We start from the raw sequence: 21,054 nt of genomic DNA on the forward strand, positions 1-21,054 counted from the left end.
TAGTAGAGCATCAGCAACGAAATTTGACTCGTGTGAGGGTCGTTCATGAGGCTGATAATAGCAGGAAAGAATCTGTTCTTGAATCTGATGGGATGATTTGTCATTTAAGAATGGATGGGTGTAGTCTGGGTGCAAATTAGTGGGACTAGGCAAAATAAAGGTTCAGCACAGACTAGAAGGGCCGAAGGAGCCTTTTTTTTGTGCGGTAATATTTAATGGTTCTATGATTCTCCCCTCTGCTGAGACCCTCCATTGTTCACCTTGAGATGTTGACCCTGTTTCTCACACTGACTAACTGTTGTATATTTCAAGCAATTTCTCTGATTTTATTTCACTTTTATTTAACCCTGGCTTCTCATTAAACTTCACGTGAAGTCCTCAAGACTGAGACTCCGTTACATGAACACCACATGGAATTGATAAAACCAGGTCCTGATGGAGATCTAAATAGACTTCAAGTTCAAGTATCATCTGATTGTTACAGTACTTCCTGACCAAACAGTGTTCTCTGGTCCACTGTGGAAAACAGTGTAAACACACGCACACAGACACACACATGCACACACACATGCACACACACACAGACATGCACACGCACAGACACAGACATACACACACATGCACACACACACAGACACAGACAGACACATGCACACACACACAGACATAGACACACACCCACACATGCACACACACACAGACACAGACATAGACACACACCCACACATGCACACACACACAGACACACACACACACACACACACACACACAGGCACATGCACACAGACATACACACACAGACACATGCACACACACAGACACATGCACACACACAGACACAGACGTACACACACACAGACACATGCACACACACACAGACACAGACAGACACATGCACACACACACACACACACACACACACACACACACACACACACACACACACATGCACAGACACATACACACACACAGACATACACACACAGACACATGCACACACACAGACACAGACGTACACACACAGACACATGCACATACACACAGACACAGACAGACACATGCACACATACAGACACACACACGCACACACACATGCACACACACACAGACACAGAGACACACACACACACAGAAATGGTATAAAATCACAGATACACAGAACCTATATACATAATTTATATACATATAGTCAAATTAAATGTTATTAATAAATATCCTGGAAGTCAGCCTGAAGAAAACTGAGGTCCTCTATCAGCCAGCTCCCCACCATGACCATCAGCCCCCCTACATCTCCATCGGGCACACTGAACTCAAAACGGTCAACCAGTTTACCTACCTCGGCTGCACCATTTCATCTGATGCAAGGATCGACAAAGAGATAGACAACAGATTCGCCAAGGCAAATAGCGCCTTTGGAAGACTACACAAAAGAGTCTGGAAAAACAACCACCTGAAGAAACACAAAGATCAGCGTGTACAGAGCCGTTGTCATACCCACGTTCCTGTTCGGCTCCGAATCATGGGTCCTCTACCGGCATCACCTACAACTCCTAGAACGCTTCCATCAGCGCTGTCTCCGCACCATCCTCAACATTCATTGGAATGACTTCATCACCAACATCGAAGTACTCGAGCTGGCAGAGTCCGCAAGCATCGAATCCATGCTGCTGAAGACCCAACTGCACTGGGTGGGTCACATCTCCAGAATGGAGGACCATCGCCTTCCCAAGATCGTGTTATATGGCAAGCTCTCCACTGGCCACCGAGACAGAGGTGCACCAAAGAAGAGGTACAAGGACTGCCTAAAGAAATCTCTTGGTGCCTGCCACATTGACCACCGCCAGTGGGCTGATCTCGCCTCCAACCGTGCATCTTGGCGCCTCACAGTTCAGCGAGCAGCAACCTTCTTTGAAGAAGACCGCAGAGCCCACCTCACTGACAAAAGACAAAGGAGGAAAAACCCAACACCCAACCCCAACCCACCAATTTTCCCTTGCAACCGCTGCAACCGTGCATCGGACTTGTCAGTCACCAACGAGCCTGCAGGAGACGTGGACGTACCCCTCCATAAATCTTCATCCGTGAAGCCAAGCCAAAGAAGAAAGAAGAAAAAATAAATAGTAGATCACAGGAAGTTGTTTTAGTGGTTCAGCAGGCCCATGGGAAGAAGCTGGTGGTTTTAGCTGATACTCCTGTATCTCTTTCCTGATGGAAGTAGCTGAAAGATACCATGCAGGGTGGTAGGGGTCCTTACAGATTTTGCAAACTCTAAACAACAATCCTGGTAAAATATATCAATGAGAGGGGAGGGAGACCCCCAGTGACCCTCTCTGCCACTCTTCTGGTCTTGTGGATTGACCTCCGATCCATTTCTCTGCAGCAACCACACCGCACCGTGATGCAGCCGGCCAGGATGCTCTGGATAGAGTTCCTGTAGAAGGTGGCTGGAAGCCTTTCCCACTTCAGTCTTCTCAGGAAGTGCAGTTTTCAAAGGAGGAGTGGAGATCCCCTTATCCTTATGGGAACTTAATGGGACATCTTTATCTCCCAAACTCCAAAACCAACTCAAGAGATAAGACCAAATAAAGGTCATCATTTATCATTGTTAATGGCCAATCTGCTCACTCAGCCTGGCCGTCTTTCGATATCCCTAATATAGAAATGATTTGATTTCTGTTATGAATGATTGATTCTCCACAGCCTTTTCAGTGGAGAGAATTCCAAAGATTCGTCACACTGAGTGAGGAGATTCCTCCTCATCTTCGCTCCAAATGGCCACCCCTCTCCCCTTACTCTGAGACTGTGACCCAGGGTTCCAGACTCATCCAGTGAGGGGACGTCCTCACCACATCCACTTTCTTGACTCCTGTAAGTTCCAACTTGATCACCTCTCGCTCTTCTAAAGTCTAGAAAGGACAGGCCAGGCATTCAGCCTGTCCACACGTGACAATCCTGTTGTCCGAGGAACATGTCTGGTGTGTTTCCATGATAAGAAGATAACCTGACAAGAAATAAGAGCAGGAGTCGGCCATCCGGCTCAATCTGCCTGCTCCACCATTCAACCAGATTGTGACTGACCTGGCCGTGGATTCAGCTCCCCTTGCCCACCTGTTCCTTACAACTTAATCCCCCTACTATTCAAAAAGAAAGCCTTATTCTCAAGATATCACTAGTACAAGTATTAAGTGCTCATGTTTTTGATCATTGTTTTTCTTTCATCAGGGTCGAGTGAACTGAAAGTAGAACAGTTGAAGACACCTCTGTAAGTAGAACTTCAATTTTATTATATTTGCACATTTTCAAAAAAAAATTCAGCTAAAGCAGAGATGAAAACATTCCGAGGGAGGGTGTCTGGTTCATTTTTGAAGTCAGCATGGTTTTCCCACATCCTTCATCTCTTTCTGTCACCCTGTGGAATTTCCTTTACAACAATACGGTCCCATTCCTGTTGGAAAGTTTCTCTTGAATCTGCTGTCTCCTTTTTGGGAGATTTAAACTGATGCAATTACTTCAGTTATTGTTCTGGAGACCTTGCAATGTTTGGAAAAGTGTCTTCATGAGATGGCAGGGAAATGGCAAGGTCACCTGCATTCGATAGTGTGCAGGACAGAGTCGTGAAAGGGAGAAGGGAATGGGGAGTCATGTTGATGGCTTTAGATGGGAAGAGGCTTGAGGGATGGGCACAAGGGGATGATTGGCCAGTGTGCACGCTAAAAGCAAACTGCTGGAGGAACATCTGTGGGGGAGGGAGCAGAATTTCTGACTATTCAAGTTAAAACTTTCATCAAGACCTGAACCGTTGACATTTATGGATTTTAGACTGCAATGTCGGGAAAATCGTGGAAAAAATAAACATAATTACTGGCCAAGTGGTTGTTCACACTGGGCACCTTTTTAGACTGCAAGTCCCTGAGTGCAACAGTCCCAGGGGTTAGACGTGCTGTATAGTGGATGACGGACAACAAATGTTTCCGGTACGATCTACCCTGCAGACTTCCTCCAAAAGGTTGTAAATCACGGAGCAGGAATTGACTCCAAATTCCTGCACATTCCTTTTTCGACTGCTTGTGTAGCGGTAAAATTCCTGGATTGTGGCGTGACATGCCTGCAGTCTAGAAATCGTAAATATCTTTCTCCCTCACAGATGCTGCTCAACCTGTTGAGTTTTCAAGCAATTTGTGTTTTGTTTTTGCTGTGGATTCCATCGTCTATTGTTTCTCATGTGTGGTCTCTTTCTGTGCTCTACATCCGTAGAGTCCCATGGATTAATCCTCCTTGGTGCTTGACAGAGGTGGTGGTGGGGTGGGGGGGGGGGGGGTGGTCCCAGGGTTTCCAACAAGACTCTTCTGGCAGGAAACTTGTGATGGAGAAGTGGGAATCGATTTTGCTCCCCAATTGCCAGTGTTTTGAACAGAGAACGATCTGCAGGTTCCAAGTATTGGAGTTGCTGCTCATTTCCTTGTTGTGATGTGTTACAGAAGGCAAATGGTAATTCAATCCTTCCTGCCAGTGCCAGCTTGTTAAAAAATAGTCCAATCACTCCCACTCCCCCCCGCACAGTTTCTCTGCAGCGCTGCGTTATTCCTCTTCCAAATCCTTATCCCATTGCTTGACGAGAGTTCAAGGTCAAATCCAATTCTAGACGATGTTGATGAGAGTTTGTTGTCATATACACAAGTACCATGTACGTACACATCAAAATTCCACGCAGGTAAACTTATAATTTATATTAAAGTTACCACATGAGAATAAAATAATATTCACAGTTGTATTTTCAGTGCAAGAAAATGTGATGTAAAAGTGCAGACAGATCTTCGATGGAGAATTGGAATGAACTTCAGTTTCAGAATACAGCTGTGATAGCCTGTGCTTTCTTCCCTCCTCGTCCCTCCTACCACGGTCTTTTTCTGGTCCCCTTCGCTCCAAGGTTGGTCACTGACTCTCATGCCTCAATCAGCTCTGTGAAGTCTCCCTTCAACCTTCTCTGCACCGCCCACACTCCCACTAAACAGTGTCAATGGTATCAAAGAGAATAGTTAATGAACCCTTAATGGTACCTTGATGAAGGGCTCAAACCCGAATCGTTGGTTATGTATCGTTATGTTTGCAGCATCGTGTTTTACCTGAATAAACACTGCCTTTTTTTGCTTCATCGGAGATATCCTGGAATCACATTACAGAAGTAGCTTAAAGAAGAACAATCCTGGCAAGAGAAATGGGGCTAGATTGGTTATCATGGACTGAAGGGCCTATTTCTGTACTGTAGTGTTCTATGGTTCGAGCAGCACTATTCAAGGTCCTGGGCACTGCAAAATGAAAGGATGTGCCAGTTTCAGCTGGGATCAAAGGGGTCTCAACACGTGAAGGGGTCTGAGCCGCTGGATAATGTTTTTTTCCTATAAATTGGGTGTGCTATTACAGAGTCTGAAGTCCAGGTTTATTGTCAGAGTTCATACATGACATCACATACAACTGTGAGTTTCTCTTTCCTGTGGGCCAGGCAGAATTTCTAGTTATCGGTAGAGCAAGACATTGTACTCAAGAAAAGAGAGAAACACAAAAGAGAGAGATGTAAACAAAGAAAAACATGTAAACAAACTGACTGCAATAAAGGAAATAAATATTCAGTCATAGATAATGTGCAAAGAATGAGTCCCTGATTGAGTTTGTTGTTGAGGAGTCTGATGGGGGGGGGGGGGGGGGAGCAGCTGTTCCTGAACCTGGTGGGGAGAATCTTGTGGGGTCTAGACCTCTTTCCTGATGGCAGCAGTGAGAACAGAGCATGTGCTGGGTGGTGGAGATCCTTGATGAAGGCTGCTGCTCTCCGACGGCACCGTTCCCTGGAGATGTTCTCGATGGTGAGGAGGGTTTTGCCCGTGATGTCCTGGGTTGTGTCCACTACCTTTGCATGGCTTTCTGCTCAGGGGTTATTGATGCCCCCGTACTAGACCATGACGCAGAGGAGGATTTCTGCATTTAGGATAGCAAGATTTTTTTTCAATAACAGGATGACCGCGTCAATGTAAACACCAGCATTTATTACCCATCCCTAATGGTCACAAGTTAATTTTTATACACTGTGTACAGTGTACATCCACTCTGAAATTCTTACTTGCTGCAGTCAAACAGCAATTTAAAAAAAATAAAACTATAATTGTAATTACAAAAGGCAATAAATATATAAAATAGATGTATAATAAATATTCAGTTACCCCAGTGCAAAAATAATGCATACAGTCTTTTTGTGGTGTAGAAGCAGTCCCTGATCAGTGTTACAAGAAGGGAAGGGGAGGGGTGGGTCAAAATCCTGATGACTGTTGGAAAGAAACTGTTCTTGACCTTAGAGATGATGGTCTTCAGGCTTCTGCCCGAAGGGTCCTTTATAATGAGGGCTGCCTCACATGGATGTTTTCAATGGTTGGAAGGTCAGACCCTGTGATGCATCTCACTGTGTTTGATACTTAAATTTGGCTGTTTCCTAAATAGGTAGTGCAGAAAAATTGTACTTGAGAAAATATAGTAGACAAAAGCGAGAAATGTAAATAAAGGGGTAGAAACAGACGGGTGGAATCAGAGGAGTGAAATCAAGGGTGGAATCAGAGGGGTGGAAACGGAGGGGTGGAAACAGAGGGGTGGAATCAGGGGTGGAATCAGAGGGGTGGAATCAGAGGGGTGGAATCAGAGGGGTGGAATCAGAGGGGTGGAATCAGAGGGGTGGAATCAGAGGGGTGGAATCAGAGGGGTGGAATCAGAGGGGTGGAAACAGAGGGGTGGAAACAGAGGGGTGGAATCAGAGGGGTGGAAACAGAGGGGTGGAAACAGAGGGGTGGAAACAGAGGGGTGGAAACAGAGGGGTGGAAACAGAGGGGTGGAAACAGAGGGGTGGAAACAGAGGGGTGGAATCAGAGGGGTGGAAACAGAGGGGTGGAATCAGAGGTTATGGTGAGCTGCCTTCCTGAACTGCTATTCTTAGCCCACTGTAAGTGTTCCCAGGATTTTGGAATTGAGTAACCTGTGGGAATTGAGAGAGATGGTAAGGCACAGCCCAGGACATCACAGGCAAAACTCTCCCCATCATTGAGAACATCTACAGGGAACACTGCCGACGGGAGTGTCGTTTGAATGAACGATCTGTGAGAGGAACTCAATGGGTTGAGCAGCATATTTCCTGGAGGATGGGTTCTGGCCTGAAACGTCAACCGTCCTTTTTCTCTCACAGATACTCCTCGACCCGTTGAGTTGCAGCAGCAAGTTGTTCGTTGCTCCAGATCCCAGAATCTGCAGTCTCTTGTGTGTGTCCCTGTTGTGGCCGTGAAAGGCCATGCGGGGAATGAACAGGGTTTCTTTAACCAGAGTGTCACAGTTGTAAAACAAACAGGTTTGCCTGGCAAATAGGAAAGAAGACTTCCCAACCAGGTTATGCTGTGAAGCTCGTCAATTTACGCTTTTGCATTCTCTTATCTCCCTGTTAATTGGCTCCCAGGTGACACAGTTAGATGCAGTTATGTGGCACAGAGGGAGGATAAAAGAGGAATGATATGCAGTCAGATTATTCCAGGGAGGTGCTTGCTGAGACCAGCTGTTTCACATTACAATGGCACAAATATTGTTTCTGTCTCAATTACTCCAGAGATTATTTTCGAGGTCAGCGTGGATATTGCTGAGTTATGGTTTTGGAGGCGGCTGAGTAGTACTCCACTGGCTGTGAAGACTTCAAGGAAATTTTGTGTTTCCAAATGTACACTCACTTAATATCACAATGTCTCCCTTCTGGTTGTCCTTGGACTGGGAGGTTTCCGCACAGCAGAAGATGCCGGCATTCGGATTTACAGAACAAACTGAGCAAGTGTGTATGAAGGCCTCCTTCCCTGTGTTCATTAGTCCAGTGGCATTTATGGGGGCCGGGTGGGGCCAAAAGTAAGGTTGACCCTAAGACCTGAGAGCATAGAACCATGCCAGGGCAAAAGCATTGGCAAGGACCAAGGTATTTCAAAGAGACATAGTAGAACTGGGGATATCGATGTACTCCAACTGGGAAATATAGATGCTCTAAAACTGGAGAACATGGATGTTCTAAAACTGGGGAACATAAGATGAACTAGAACTATGGAACACAGGCATGCTAGAACTGAGGATATTGATGTTCTAGAACTGGAGAACACGGATGTACTAGAAAGAAGGGACATCAGTGTGCTAGGATGAAGGAACGTGGATGTTCTGGAAATGGGGAGCAGGGATGTATTAGAACTAACAGGTAAGAGGTCATAATTAGGTGGGAGGGTGTAGAGCTCATCGAAAGAATCAAAGACTTGTTGATCCAAACCAAGGCTTTTATTAGCAAAAGACAGGAGCTCTTCACAGGTGGCCGACCAGTCCGGAATGATCCGACCTGGCTAGGGACACAACCCTTTAAGGCCCAGACAGTAGGCGTGGCTTAGCTCTCAGCCAATCGCTGTAAGCATAGTCTAGATACTGTAACTATATACACTATGTACATTGGTGATAGATCTGTACTATCACAGAGGGTAAAAGAGAAAAAAGCTGACGTGATTGAGGAAGAGGGTAATCTTCGATGGGAATGGGGTGGGAAGCTGGAGGAGAAGAGTCGGAGGGATAGGGAAAGAGAAAGTTGTTGAAGTGATGGAGGGCATGAGAGGTATTGTGGATGCAGGTTGGGAAAGACTGGACTGGGGGGACAAAATGGATTGAGCTAAGATGATACTGGGGTTGATTATGGTTAGGGTAAATAAAACAAAAACATTTAAATTTAAACATACATCACGGTAACGGGCCCTTTCGGCCCACAAGCCTGGGCCGTCCAAATACACCCAGTTGACCTACAACCCCTGGTACATTTTGACGGGTAGGAGGAAACTGGAGCCCCCAGGGAAAATCCACGCAGACCTGGGGAGAACGTGCCAACCCCTTAAAGACAACATGGGACTGGACCCTAGTCCCGATTGCTGGGGCTGTAACAGCAGTGCTCTAATCACTATGTTAACCTTGCAGCCCCGTGGTATGGGGAAGTTTGAGAGCCTGATGACTGTTGGATCAAAAGTGTTCTTGAACCAAGAGGTGCTGGACCTTCGGCTTCTGTACCTTCTGCAGTAGGCTACGGTGAAGAACTTTGCTACAATAAAGTTGCTTTATCTGTAAAGGTTGACGTTGCAGTTGTAAGAGTTTGATTAGAATACGTTAGTGCATCAATGCTGAATGATGTATAGCATTGATTAGACAAGGTCAAAAACACTTTGTCAAACATCCACGAATAAGTTTCCGTGTTCAACGGGCAATCTTGACTTAAATTAAGACTGGATCATTTATTCTTTTCCTTTCTGGTTTGAAGATTAACTGACTCATCCAAACAGCAATCAACAAAACAAAAATTTCCCCAAAGATGCATTAAGCGTTAAACAGAGCTAAAAATTCACCGCACACACAATTTAATTTGCATATTTTAATTGACTGTTAATTACACATCAAAGCTTTACTCAGAGTCCCTGTAATACTATTTTTATAACTCCCCATGTGGATAAGTATAGGTTAAAGAATTTAGGACACCTAACTTGCTTTCCAGATCTCTACTCGGAACAGGTTAGCCATGAATTTTAGGCTCAGCTTTTTCTTTGTTAAAACACGCTGAAGTGCTGGGCAGCGTCCACAGGAGTCCGAACTCTTCTTCAAGGAATGAGCCAGAAGCAGGAAGTCTCAGAATTCAGACAATGAATTCAGGAACCCAGACCAACAGAAGGTGTTTGCTTGAATTCTGGCTCATTCCTTGAAGAAGGGCTCAGTCCTGAAACATCAGCAATGTATCTTTGTCTCCTATGGAAGCAGAAAAGACCGGCTGAGTCCCTCCAGCGTTTCATTGTGTTTTTACTACAGTCACAGCATCTGCAGACTTCTGTGTTTCACTCAGCTTTTTCTTTGAGCATAATTTTGTATTCCATGTGTTTAAAATTAATTCAGTCAGTTTGTCTGTGGAAGCAGTATACCTGTGTGTCAAACTGAATACATGTTCAGGCAGAAACCTTATCTCATCCAGGACTTTTCAAACAAGCAACTGCATTTCTAGAGCAACTTATATCCATAAAACTTAACATCTAAGGAAGTAGGTGCAGTGCACAACAGCATCCAGGGGAAGTTAAAGGCAGTCGATGTTTCAGCCCTGTCTATCCCGAAGATGTTGTCCTCTCTTTGAAGTGTGCTCCCTCTCTGCATCCTTGCATTCTTCAGGACCATGATCCATCTGTGCTCCTCCCCCTTCTCCATCCCCTACCCATATTCCCTACACTTCACCTGTAAATCGGTCAAGGTCATTTACCGCATCCAGAGCTCCTGTTCCACCCTCCCCTATGTTGGAAATCATTATGTTGAGGACCTTCACACTGCACTGCAACAGCAAGGACTTTCCAGTGGCCGACCACTTCAAATCCATTGCCACGCCAACATCGCTGACCATGCCCTCATGCACTGAGGAACAACACCTAATATTCTGTCTGGTGTCCACACAGAGTGGTGGATGCCTGGAATGCTGGGATGGTGGTGAAAGCTACTACAATCAGGACATCAATATAAGAAAAGTGGAGAGTTATGTGTGTGAGGGAGAATGGTTAGATTCATGTGAGGTTGATTTATCTAGGCCTGCACCTATTGTGGGCCAAAGGGCCTGGGGCTCACTGTTCTGGACTGTGTTCTACTTTATCTCCCAGGAAACAGCATGCTGATTGTATTGTGAAACTGTTGTGGGGCAGTGTGCAAAAAAAAAGTGGTGTTTCAACAGTGCAGACAATCCTTTTGTGGTGTGGGATCAGTCCCATATCAGTGTACCAAGGGGGAGGATCGAGAACTCAAGAACCTGATGGGCTGTTCAAAATAAACTGTTCTTGAACCTGGAGGTGCTGGTCTTCAGGCTTCTGTACCTTCTTCCTGAAGGGAGCAGTGAGAAGAGTGAGCGGAGAGAAGGGCGGCACAGATGGTGTAGCAGTTAGCGCCATGCCTTTACAGCGCCAGCGATCGGGACCAGGGTTCAAACCCCGCGCTGTCTGTAAGGAGTTTGTATGTTCTCCCCATGTCTGTGTGGGTTTTCCTCTGGGGCTCCAGTTTCCTCCCACTGTTCAAAATGTACCAGGAGGTTGTAGGTTAATGGGGTGTAAATTGGGCGGCACGGACTTGTGCTGTATCTTGAAATGTAAAATTTGAGGTTGTGACCAGGTAATGGGCGTCTTTCATGATGTTGCCTGCCTTCTCGAAGTTGTCTTGTCAACCAGTGAACATTCTCTTCCAATGCAACAGAAACAACTTCCATTTGTGCAGTGCCTTTCCTAGCATCGGAAAACCTGCTCAGGCATTGTTAGGCAAACACTGACAACAAATCAGACCAAAAGATATTGGAGCTTGCAACCAAAGCTCTGAACGATGAGGTACATCTTAAGAAGTGGTATCAAGGAGGGAGTTATTAGGAAGGAATTCCAAACCTTAGGACCTTGATGATTAAGTACGACCTCTTGGCTGTAAACAAATTTAATTGCTCCACTGTTGACACCCTGCCTTCAAATCAATTCAACCGTGAAATAATCTCAATGAGCAGATTACATTGACCGGTCCAGTAAAAGGTTGCTATAACAAAAGAATATCCATGACAGCATGTTAATTATGTGGCAAAGCTCTATGGAAATTGATTAAAAGCAGTTTTAATTTATGCAACTCTTTAGTCTCCCTCCTTCCCCAATTGCAGGAGATGTTGAAGCTTTGATGAAGAGCCTCACAGTTTACAGAGATAAATAACTTCTTCTTCCATATTGTTCTGTGTATGACTGGTTGGGTTGAATTATGAGCAGAAGTGAGAATATTCAGAAAGCACTGGGATGGGGCCAGCGAAGCCCCAGTATTTGTCTTTCTCGGAGACACCGGGGAATCGTGCTGGAATCGGGAGACAAAGCTTCTGGCTTGAAGGCTAATGTGTGGACAAAAGTGACAGAGAGCGGTGGAGGCTGTTTGGGTGGCTGTGCCTGCTCCTTCATTCAACGCAACCAGGGCTGATGTTTCCCAGACACACGGGAGATGGCAGATGCTGGGACCCAGAGCAAAGCATCCATGAGAGAAAAAGGATGGGTTGGCGTTTCGGGCCAGACCCTTCACCTTTTACTGCAGTAACCCCATATCCCTTCATTCCCTTATTAGAAACACATCTGTTAGTCACAGTTGTACAGTATGGAAACAGGCCATTCGCTCCCCCCTCCCCCATCTCCATCCTGATCCGTAGACCCCTGTTTGTATTAATCCCATCCCCTATAGCCTACTACATTAAAAACTGTCACAAAACATCCCTGTATGGACGGGAGAAGAAAAATCTCCAGAGGCTTGTTAACTTGGCCAGTGACATCATGGGCTCCAGTCTTCACTCCATCAAGGATAGGAAAGATGCCAATAAGATGAAAACAAGTGCAGAGAAGATTTGTTTTTTTAAATTTAGACATAATGCACGGTAACAGGCCATTTCGGCCCATGAGTCCGTGCCTCCCAATTAACCTAAACCCGGTACGTTTTGAACATTTTATTAGGATGTTGCCTGGACTTCAGGCAGTGAAACGTTAAACAGGTTAGGACTTTATTCCCTGGAGCATAGAAGAATTGGGGGAGACTTGATAGAGATATTTAAAATTATGAGGGGGAATGGACAGAGTAAATGTAGCTTGGCTTTTTCCACTGAGGGTGGGTGAGATACAAACCAGTTAAGGTTAAGGGTGAAAGGGGAAGAGTTTAGAGGGGAACTTCTTCGCAGGGAGTGGTGGGAGTGTGGAACGAGCTCCCAGCTGAAGTAATGAATGTGGGCTCAATTTTAATATTTAAGAAGAATTTGGACAGGTACATGATTGGGAGGGGTATGGAGAGCTATGGACTGGGTGCAGGTCAGTGGGACTAGACAAAACAAAATGGTTTGGCACAGAATAGAAAGGCTGGAGGAGCCTGTTTCTGTGCTGTAATATTCTATGGTTCTATCCACATAAGGTGGCATCTTAAGAAAGTAGTCTCTATCCTCAAGGGCCTTCACCACCCAGGCCATGCCCTGTTCTCACTGCCTCCATCAGGAAGGAGGTACAGCAGCCTTTTGGCTAAGATCAAGTGTAGGAGGGAGGTACAGGAGCCTGAAGACGAACACCCAGCGACTAACAGGTTATTTCTAACATTCGTACAGCCGTGTAAAGAGCACCATTTAGAATATGCAGGATCTCAGTCAAAAGGAAGGATAACGTCATCGTGTCCTCCAGCACTGAAATAGGACCAGCTTCTCCGCACCAAACAATGCACCCCCCTGCTTTGTTCTGACCCAGACCCCTCCGATCCTCTCATTATCCAAGTGTTTCTTAATGGAAGCTCACGTCCCTGCCGCACCATGTTATCTGGCAGCTCGTTCCACGTGCTCACCAGGAAGAACTGCCTCCTCACCTCCCTTCTAAATCTCACCACCCCCTCATTGTGCCCTCTTAGATTCTCCGACTATCAGAAACTGACTGTGACAATTAACTCGGTTTATATTCCTCATGATTTAATAGAATTAAATATGATCTCCTCTCATCTTCCTACAGTCTAAGGAAACGTACAAGGGTTGTAGGTCAATTGGGTGGCACGGGCTCAAAGGCCGGAAGGGCCTGTTACTGTGCTGTCTGTCTAAATTTTAAAAAAATTTAAAAACCCCTCATCTATCCCTTCTTGCCTTCCTCTGCTCCAGGGAGAACAGGCTCAGTCTCTCTGATCTCATCATAAACTGAAACACTTCAACCAGGCCACATCCTGGCAAAAAACAGTAATTTAATGGATGGCTCGGTTAACACAACGCTATTACATATATAATACGGGCCTGAGCCCTTCAACAAGGTTTAAGTGAAATGCTGGTTGGCACCTGAATTATATGTCAAACCATACAAATGCTGAAGAAGGGTTCAGGCTGAAACATCGGCAATAAATCTTTACCTCCTCTGGACACTGCAAGACCAGCTGAGTCCCCCCAGCACCTCTGTGTTTTGGCCACAATCACTGTGTCTGCTGACTTTTCATGTTTCCCTGTAACTGAATAAAAAGGCTGGGGAGAAGGAAAGAAGGGGCAGGGCGAGAAATGCAGGCCAACAGACAAAAGGTGTAAATGGGGCACGGACAGACGGACGGGAGAGAGGAAAGGTGAGAATTGAATGGGGTGGGGTGATGCCGACTTGTGGGAAAGGAGACAGAGGGAAATAGGTAGAGAGAGGTGTTTCTTCACCCAGCCACTGAATTCAAGGAAATTATTCCCATTTTCCCGGAACGCGTGCTGTGTAAAAAGCTCAGAACAGAATGAGGGCGCCGTTACCATTCTGACATTTTACCTCCTAGACCCCTAGTCATTTTCCAGGAATGCCTGCTGGCATTCCGTGAACAACGGGCTAATGTAGCGGTGATGCACTGCCAAACGCTATCTAAACTTGCAGACAGAAATGGAGACTTACAGTTTTGGTTGTTCCTGTGTGAACGGCCACTGCTGGGACGTTGGGAGACTCTTCCTCACGGCAAAATCCCACAAAGTCTATATGAAAAGCACTATAGATGGAGATAGAGGGAAGGAGTCATAGGGATAGATGGGGAAAGGGGGTGGGGGGAGGTGTTTGTGAAGAGACCTGTCACAGCCTGCTGATAGATTGATTTTGTTTGTGGAATAATTGGCGGCTTTAAAGAGAGACCTGAGTTGGGAATTGTACGACATTTACAATCATCGCCTCAGGCTCGTGTTATTGTGAAGCATGTGGCTCGCCCGCTCTACGTCGACCTTTAGGTCGTCATCATAAAGTGAAATGAGAATCGCCAAACCAAGTTATTTAAGCATTGATTTTTGTCCAACAGAACCTTGCCAATGCTACCCTGAGATAAATGGGAAAATCAATGCTCAAATACACCACGACTTTGGGGACAGGGAGGAGGGGAGCTGGGCCTGTTGTGAGCTCAACACAGCCAAACAGGATGATAACTAAGGCAATCATTTGTAAACGATAAAGCAAGAGGCTCTGATCTGACCTTGGCAGGCTGACAACAACCAGAGTACAAATCCTTAATGTTGAATTTGATGGTGAAAAGGCTTTCAATTTCAACGCGTACTGACATTCTCAGTTACTGCAGGCAAACAGGTACTTGGTTTAAAAAAACTGCAAAACAATTACAATAGAATAATTAATTAAATTAAAAAGAGACAATAAATACAAAAATTATATATTTATGTAAATATTCATGGTTAATCCTAGTGCAAAACAATGACAGCAATCGTCCTTCTGTGGGGTCGTAACAGTCCCTGATCAGGGTAACAAAGGAAGGTTCAAGAGTCCGATGGCTGTTGGAAAGAAACTGTTCTTGAACCCGGAGACGCTGGTCTTCAGGCTTCTGTACCTTCTGCCTGAAGGGAGCAGTGAGAAGAGGTTGTGGTCAGGGTGGTGGGGGTCTTTTATGATGTTGGCTGCCTTCTTGAGGCAGCTCCTCACGTAGATGTCTGTAATAAACGGTTGGCGAGATACAAACCAGAGGACGTGGGTTAAGGGTGAAAGGAGAAAACTTTAGGGGGAACATGAGGGGGAACTTCTTCACACAAAGAGTGGTGCAGGTGTGGAATGATTTGCCAGCTGAAGTGGTGAATGTGGGCTCAATTTTAACATTCTAGGAAGATTTAGGCACATACATAGATGGGAGAGGTGTGGAGGGATATGGACTGGGTGCAGGTCAGTTGGACGAGGCAAAAGAATGGTTTGCAACACTAGAAGGGTCGAAGGGGCCTGTTTCCGTGCTGTAATGTTCTATGGATGGGAGGTCAGATCTCGTGATGGACCTGGCTACAAGAGGGAGGGAGGGAAGGAGGAAGGGAGGGGAAGAAAGATATTGGCGAGAGAGTGAAAGATGGAGGAAAGGGAACAAAAGATATTGTGGAGAAGATTGAGGATGAGCGAGAGAGAGAGACAAAGAGAGAGAAATGGAGAGAGAGACTGAGATGTCCTCTGGAAGCTGCATGACCTGCTGGGGTTCTCCAGCACATTTGAATATTGCACTCAATCCCAGCATTTGCAGACTTCCTTGTTTAACTCCATGCAGCTGATCTGGTCTGGACTCAGCTCTATCTTCCTGCCTCTTCTCATGACTATTGAAAAGACATTCAGAGAGGCATCCTCCACTGCTTTCTTGGGCAGATGATTCCACAGAATTTCTCCTTATCTCCATCCTAAATCTATGCCCCCAAATCTGGAGGCAATGTCCCATAGTTCGAGAAGGGTGCTTTCTTGATAATTAATGTGGCATCTGTACAGCTTTCCACAGAGAAATCATTCCCCACTGACTGGCTGCTTCCTGTCCAGAACTAACAACACCCCAGTGTTCAGAGATTTCTCTCTGAGGCTGACAACCATGGATCATTTAGTAACATTTCATCAGAAGGTGGTGGGAGCAAGACCAGAGAAGTGAGAGTCTGGATGTCGGTGCCTGTAACTGCCAGTATAATGGTGAGAGAGAAAGAGTGCCTATACCATTAGAGCTGGCACCTTGTGAAGGAGAGCAGGTCTCTTTTCCGCTGTTTGAACAGCGACAGCAATCGTCCTTCTGTAGGGTTGGAACAGTCCCTGATCAGTGTAACAAAGGAAGGTTCAAGAGTCCGATGGCTGTTGGAAAGAAACTTTTCTTGAAACTGGAGGTGCAGGATTTTCTCAAAACACAAGAGTTTTCCTGTCACCCTGATTAATACATATCCCCAAAATAACAATTGCAAACACGCGGCCTGTCACTATTTGTAGGGCACAAAAGCGCTGGAGAAGCTCAGTAGGTTACGCAGTGTCTGTAAAAGGTTAACCAATGTTTTGGGTTGGGTCCTTTGTCGAGAGTGTCAAAAATCAAGCAGACACCTCATCTTGGGAACAGATATGATAACATTTTAGTTGCCACTAATATCTTCACATCAAGGCGAAGGTTATCCATAGAATTCATTGAGAGAAATGAAGAGTGGTCTTCCACTCCAGATCTTCCAAGATATCTTCCTTCTTCCAAAAACATGGCTTCCCCTTCACCACCATTAACTCAGCCCTTGCCCGCATCTCCTCCATTTCCCTCCCGTCCGTCTGGCCTCTCTGCCCCCAGACAAGAAAAACAGGATTCCCCATCCCATCGACCTCCGCAACCAACACATTATCCTCTGCAATTTCCGTCACCTCCAACTGGATCCCACCACCAGACACATCTTCCCCTCTACACCGCCCCCCCCCCCCTTGTCTACTCAACCCTTCCCACTAATTTCCCCCTAGGCACCTTCCCCTGTGGCCACACGAAGTGCTGCACTTGTGCCCACACCTCCTCCCTCACCACCATTTGCCACTGGAGCATTTCTTCTAGCTCGATCGCCATTCTCCCTCTCTTCCCCATCCCTTTGTCTTCTTTCCTCCAACTCTCCAGCCCCTTCCCTCTTCATTCACAGAGCCATTTCCTCTCCCCGTTTGCTAGTGTTCCCTCCCTCCCTTATCCACCTATTACCTCCTGCCCCTCCCCCCACCATTTTGTTCGGGCGCCTGCCAACATTTTACTCAGACCTCGAAGAAGGGCTCAAGCCCAAAACATTGCTATACATTGTTTGACCTGCTCTAGCATCATGTTCTACTCAAACTTAGTCTTTATTTATTTAAAAGAAATTTGTTGTTTTAGCATGCATTGAAGGCACATAAACTCTATAAATTTCATTTTTTTAAATTAATTAGTGCAAAAGAAGAGAAAATGAGGTCATGTCTGGGGTTCATTGTCCGTTCAGAAATCTGGTAACGGAGGGGAAGAAGCTGTTCTTGTGCCACTGAGTGTTCATCTTCAGGCTCCTGGACCTCCTTCCTGATGGGAGCAGTGAGAAGAGGGCACGGCTGCTTTCTTGAGACACTATCTTTTGTAGATGTCCTTAATGTAGTGAAGACTGATGCTCGTGATGGCACTGGCTGAGTTCTCAACTCTCTCTTGACTTTTTCTGCCCCATGCATTAGCACCTCCATACCAGACAGTGATGCAACAACCATTCAGAAATTTGCAAGAGTCTTCGGTGACGTGCCAAATCTTCCCAAGCTCCTCACCAACTAAAGGGAAAGATTCCACTATTGTTATATAACACCACATTTAGAATGTAACATATATGAAATTCTTTAACTTTTGTCCACCATAAGGCAGACAGAGGAGTCGCCACTTTGTTCAGCCCCCCTCACAGAAACCTGCAGCACCTGGTGTTCCCAGGCAGTCTCCCATCTAAGTACTGAGCAGTCCTGAGCCTGCTTAGATTCCCAGATCAGACAATCCCAGGTGTATTCAGGCTATTAGCCGCTGGCGAGGCTTCTTCATGATTGCATTGACATGGAAACCCCAGGATAGATCTTCAGAGATGTTGACACCCAGGAATGTAAAGTTCTTTACCCTCTCCACTGCTGATCTCTTGATGAGGACTGGCTTGTGTTTTCCTGGTTTCCCCTTCCCGTTGAGTGCAAGTTTGTTGTCGTGACACCACTCAGCTCTTTGCCATCTCTGATTCTGCCGATGACCATCATGTCATCGGCCAGTTTGTAGATGGCATTTGAATTGTGCCCAGCCACATAGTCATGGGTGTAGAGCGAATAGAACAGTGGGATAAGCATGCACCCTTACAGCACAGTAGAAGCCGTTTAAACCCAGGCCGCCAACTTACACCCAAATTAACCTACAGCCCCGTATGTTTTGGAGGGTGGGTGGAAACTGGAGCCCCCAGAGGAAACCCACTCAGACACAGGAAGAACATACAAACTCCTTACAGACAGGGCCAGATTCGAACCCAGGTCACTGGTGCTGTAATAGCATCACGCTAACCGCTACAGTAACCGCGCTGCCTATAAAGTTCCCAAAACACACTCCTAATCGTTACCTGGCTTTTAACCCTGTCAGCTTCTTCAAGGAATGGGTTAACAAATTCCAGAGTATCTCGTTAAAATTGATGCAAATGTTATGGACAGATCGGCAAACACTTCAGGTTGGATTCGACAGAAAGGACAGTGAATAAATTAAAATCCTCATTGTTCTGAGTGGCCCCCAGTTAACACCCGTAACACAGATAATTGTGCATTAATGCAACGTGAATCTTCATTTGACAACCCTTCATAATTACTGTTAAATCACTGAAGGAGAAAATCAATAAATTGTTCAGCCTCCTCTGTCTTCAATTTTTTTTTTTGTTTTGATTCCTAGGCTGTGATTAACATTTGATCTGACATGTTTTAGGGCAGTTTTAAAAATAAAAAAAAGCATTTTTTTTGTGTGGCCGAGCTCAGACATCTCCCAAGGCAGAGTTTCAGAGAAGAAACCTCTCGCTGATGTTTCCACCCCAATAGAGCTTATCCCGCCCCTCTTCATTCCCATCCCCCACTCCTCTGTCCCCACGGTTCCTATAATACTCTCCTCTGCTCTCCTCTTCATTCAATCTCATATTTTTATTCCGACATTCCTGTCTCTGTGTGTAGAGATTTCTCTGGAACTCCTGATTAATTCATAGTTACTTAAATGTATCGAGCTGGGAGCAAAGAAGGATCAAAGGTGACTTAAAAGAGCCTACAAGATGGGGTGGGCAGTCAGCACCTTTTTCCCGAGGCAAGAGGCTGGTAAAATAGGGGACATTTAAAAGATTCTTAGACCGGCACATGCATGCAAGAAGAGTAGAGGGTTACGGGTGTGAGGGAGTGAAGGGTTAGATTGTCATGGAGTAGGTTTACAGCAGTGGGTTACTGTGCTGGAATGTTTTACGTTCTATTGCAGCATTTGTGTCCCCATTTAGTAAGGTCTTGTCTGTTCCTTCAGTTTGTGACCATTCATGTTGTTCCTGTCTGCTATACGGCCTCTGGGTGATGGACTGCAACTCCAGCACCAGACTGGAGAAGTTGGGGTAGTTCTTCTTGTGGCATGGTTCGAGCTGGCTTTGAAATGATAGACAAAGAAAGCTGTTCCCTTTATCACAAGGACAAGGAGGCATGAAGAGTCTGGGGGCAAGGGTGTGCGAGTAGGGTGTAACAGAGTCAGTGATCGTGACCCACAACGATGGTGAACCCGAGAGCCGGTCAACAATCCCAGAAGGAACTTTCTTCAGACTCGAAGCCTGGAGGGGTTGAGAGACAAGAGTTGGGAGACTGAAGCTCATTCTGCCCTTCTACCAGGAGCCAGTCTGGCTAAATGGCCTGATTCTGAGCTGCAATAACCCTGTAATTACTGTCTTTGGGAGCGAATACGAGTTCTGAAACTGCTCTAATGTGAAGAATTATGGAAAGGGGGTAAGTAGGCCAACAAGGATTAACTGGTTTAGTAGATTAAGCAGTCCACAGCTGCAGAACATAGCATGACTGGAATTGGGTGGAAGTTTTAAGTAAGAGATATGGTGTAATAAAAGTTGGTTGATTGTAAATTACAGAAACTACAAAAAACAGAAGTAGTGAAAACATTAGATTGCCCACAGAAAATAAAATATAAAACTTCAGGTAGGCATCTGTTTAAAGGACTATATAAACTGTACAAGGATGCTGTGTATTTTGAGTGAGGTTCAGCAGGGAATGAGTGGCACTGTCTACTCATTCTTTGTACCCCTTACTCCTGCCAGGGTAATACGATAACGTTTGTTGAACATTCTTTAGTTCTGCCTGCTGCTTTATTACAGTGTGGGTTAATGTTAGCACTAATCTACCTAAAGCCTCTTCTCCCACCATCAAGTTTGGAGGATCAATTCCAATAACTATACAAAATTGCAACGCCTCCAGATTCTATCTCAGCCTTAAGTACTGATTTGAAGAGGTGCAGAGGGAGCATCTAATTTATGTCCTTCGATTGAACAGACAAGACCAAATCGCTGACATTTTTCCCTTGCCTAAAAAGAAAGTTATATTCTGGAAGGATAGTGCCCTGGACACTAATTGAAGGAAACACTAATTGACATCAGATATTCTACACTCAAGCAAACAACACCAGGAGTCCAAATAATTCACACACTTTTTGCTAAAACCAGGAGCGTTGCCTTGCTTT

General features: G+C 45.5%; 1 protein-coding gene across 2 annotated transcripts in view; it reads left to right on the forward strand.

Moving 5' to 3' along the window:
* syt1a (synaptotagmin Ia) overlaps positions 1-21,054 on the forward strand; it is a 311,445-nt gene that overhangs the window by 164,396 nt on the left and 125,995 nt on the right. For both annotated transcript variants that reach the window (XM_069904366.1, XM_069904365.1), the window contains exon 3: positions 3,223-3,262. The gene's annotated coding sequence lies outside the window, so the exon portion shown is untranslated. The remainder of the gene's footprint in view (positions 1-3,222; positions 3,263-21,054) is intronic.

The sequence above is a fragment of the Narcine bancroftii genome, chromosome 11 (assembly GCF_036971445.1).
Source record: "Narcine bancroftii isolate sNarBan1 chromosome 11, sNarBan1.hap1, whole genome shotgun sequence".
Classification (NCBI taxonomy): Eukaryota; Metazoa; Chordata; class Chondrichthyes; order Torpediniformes; family Narcinidae; genus Narcine; species Narcine bancroftii.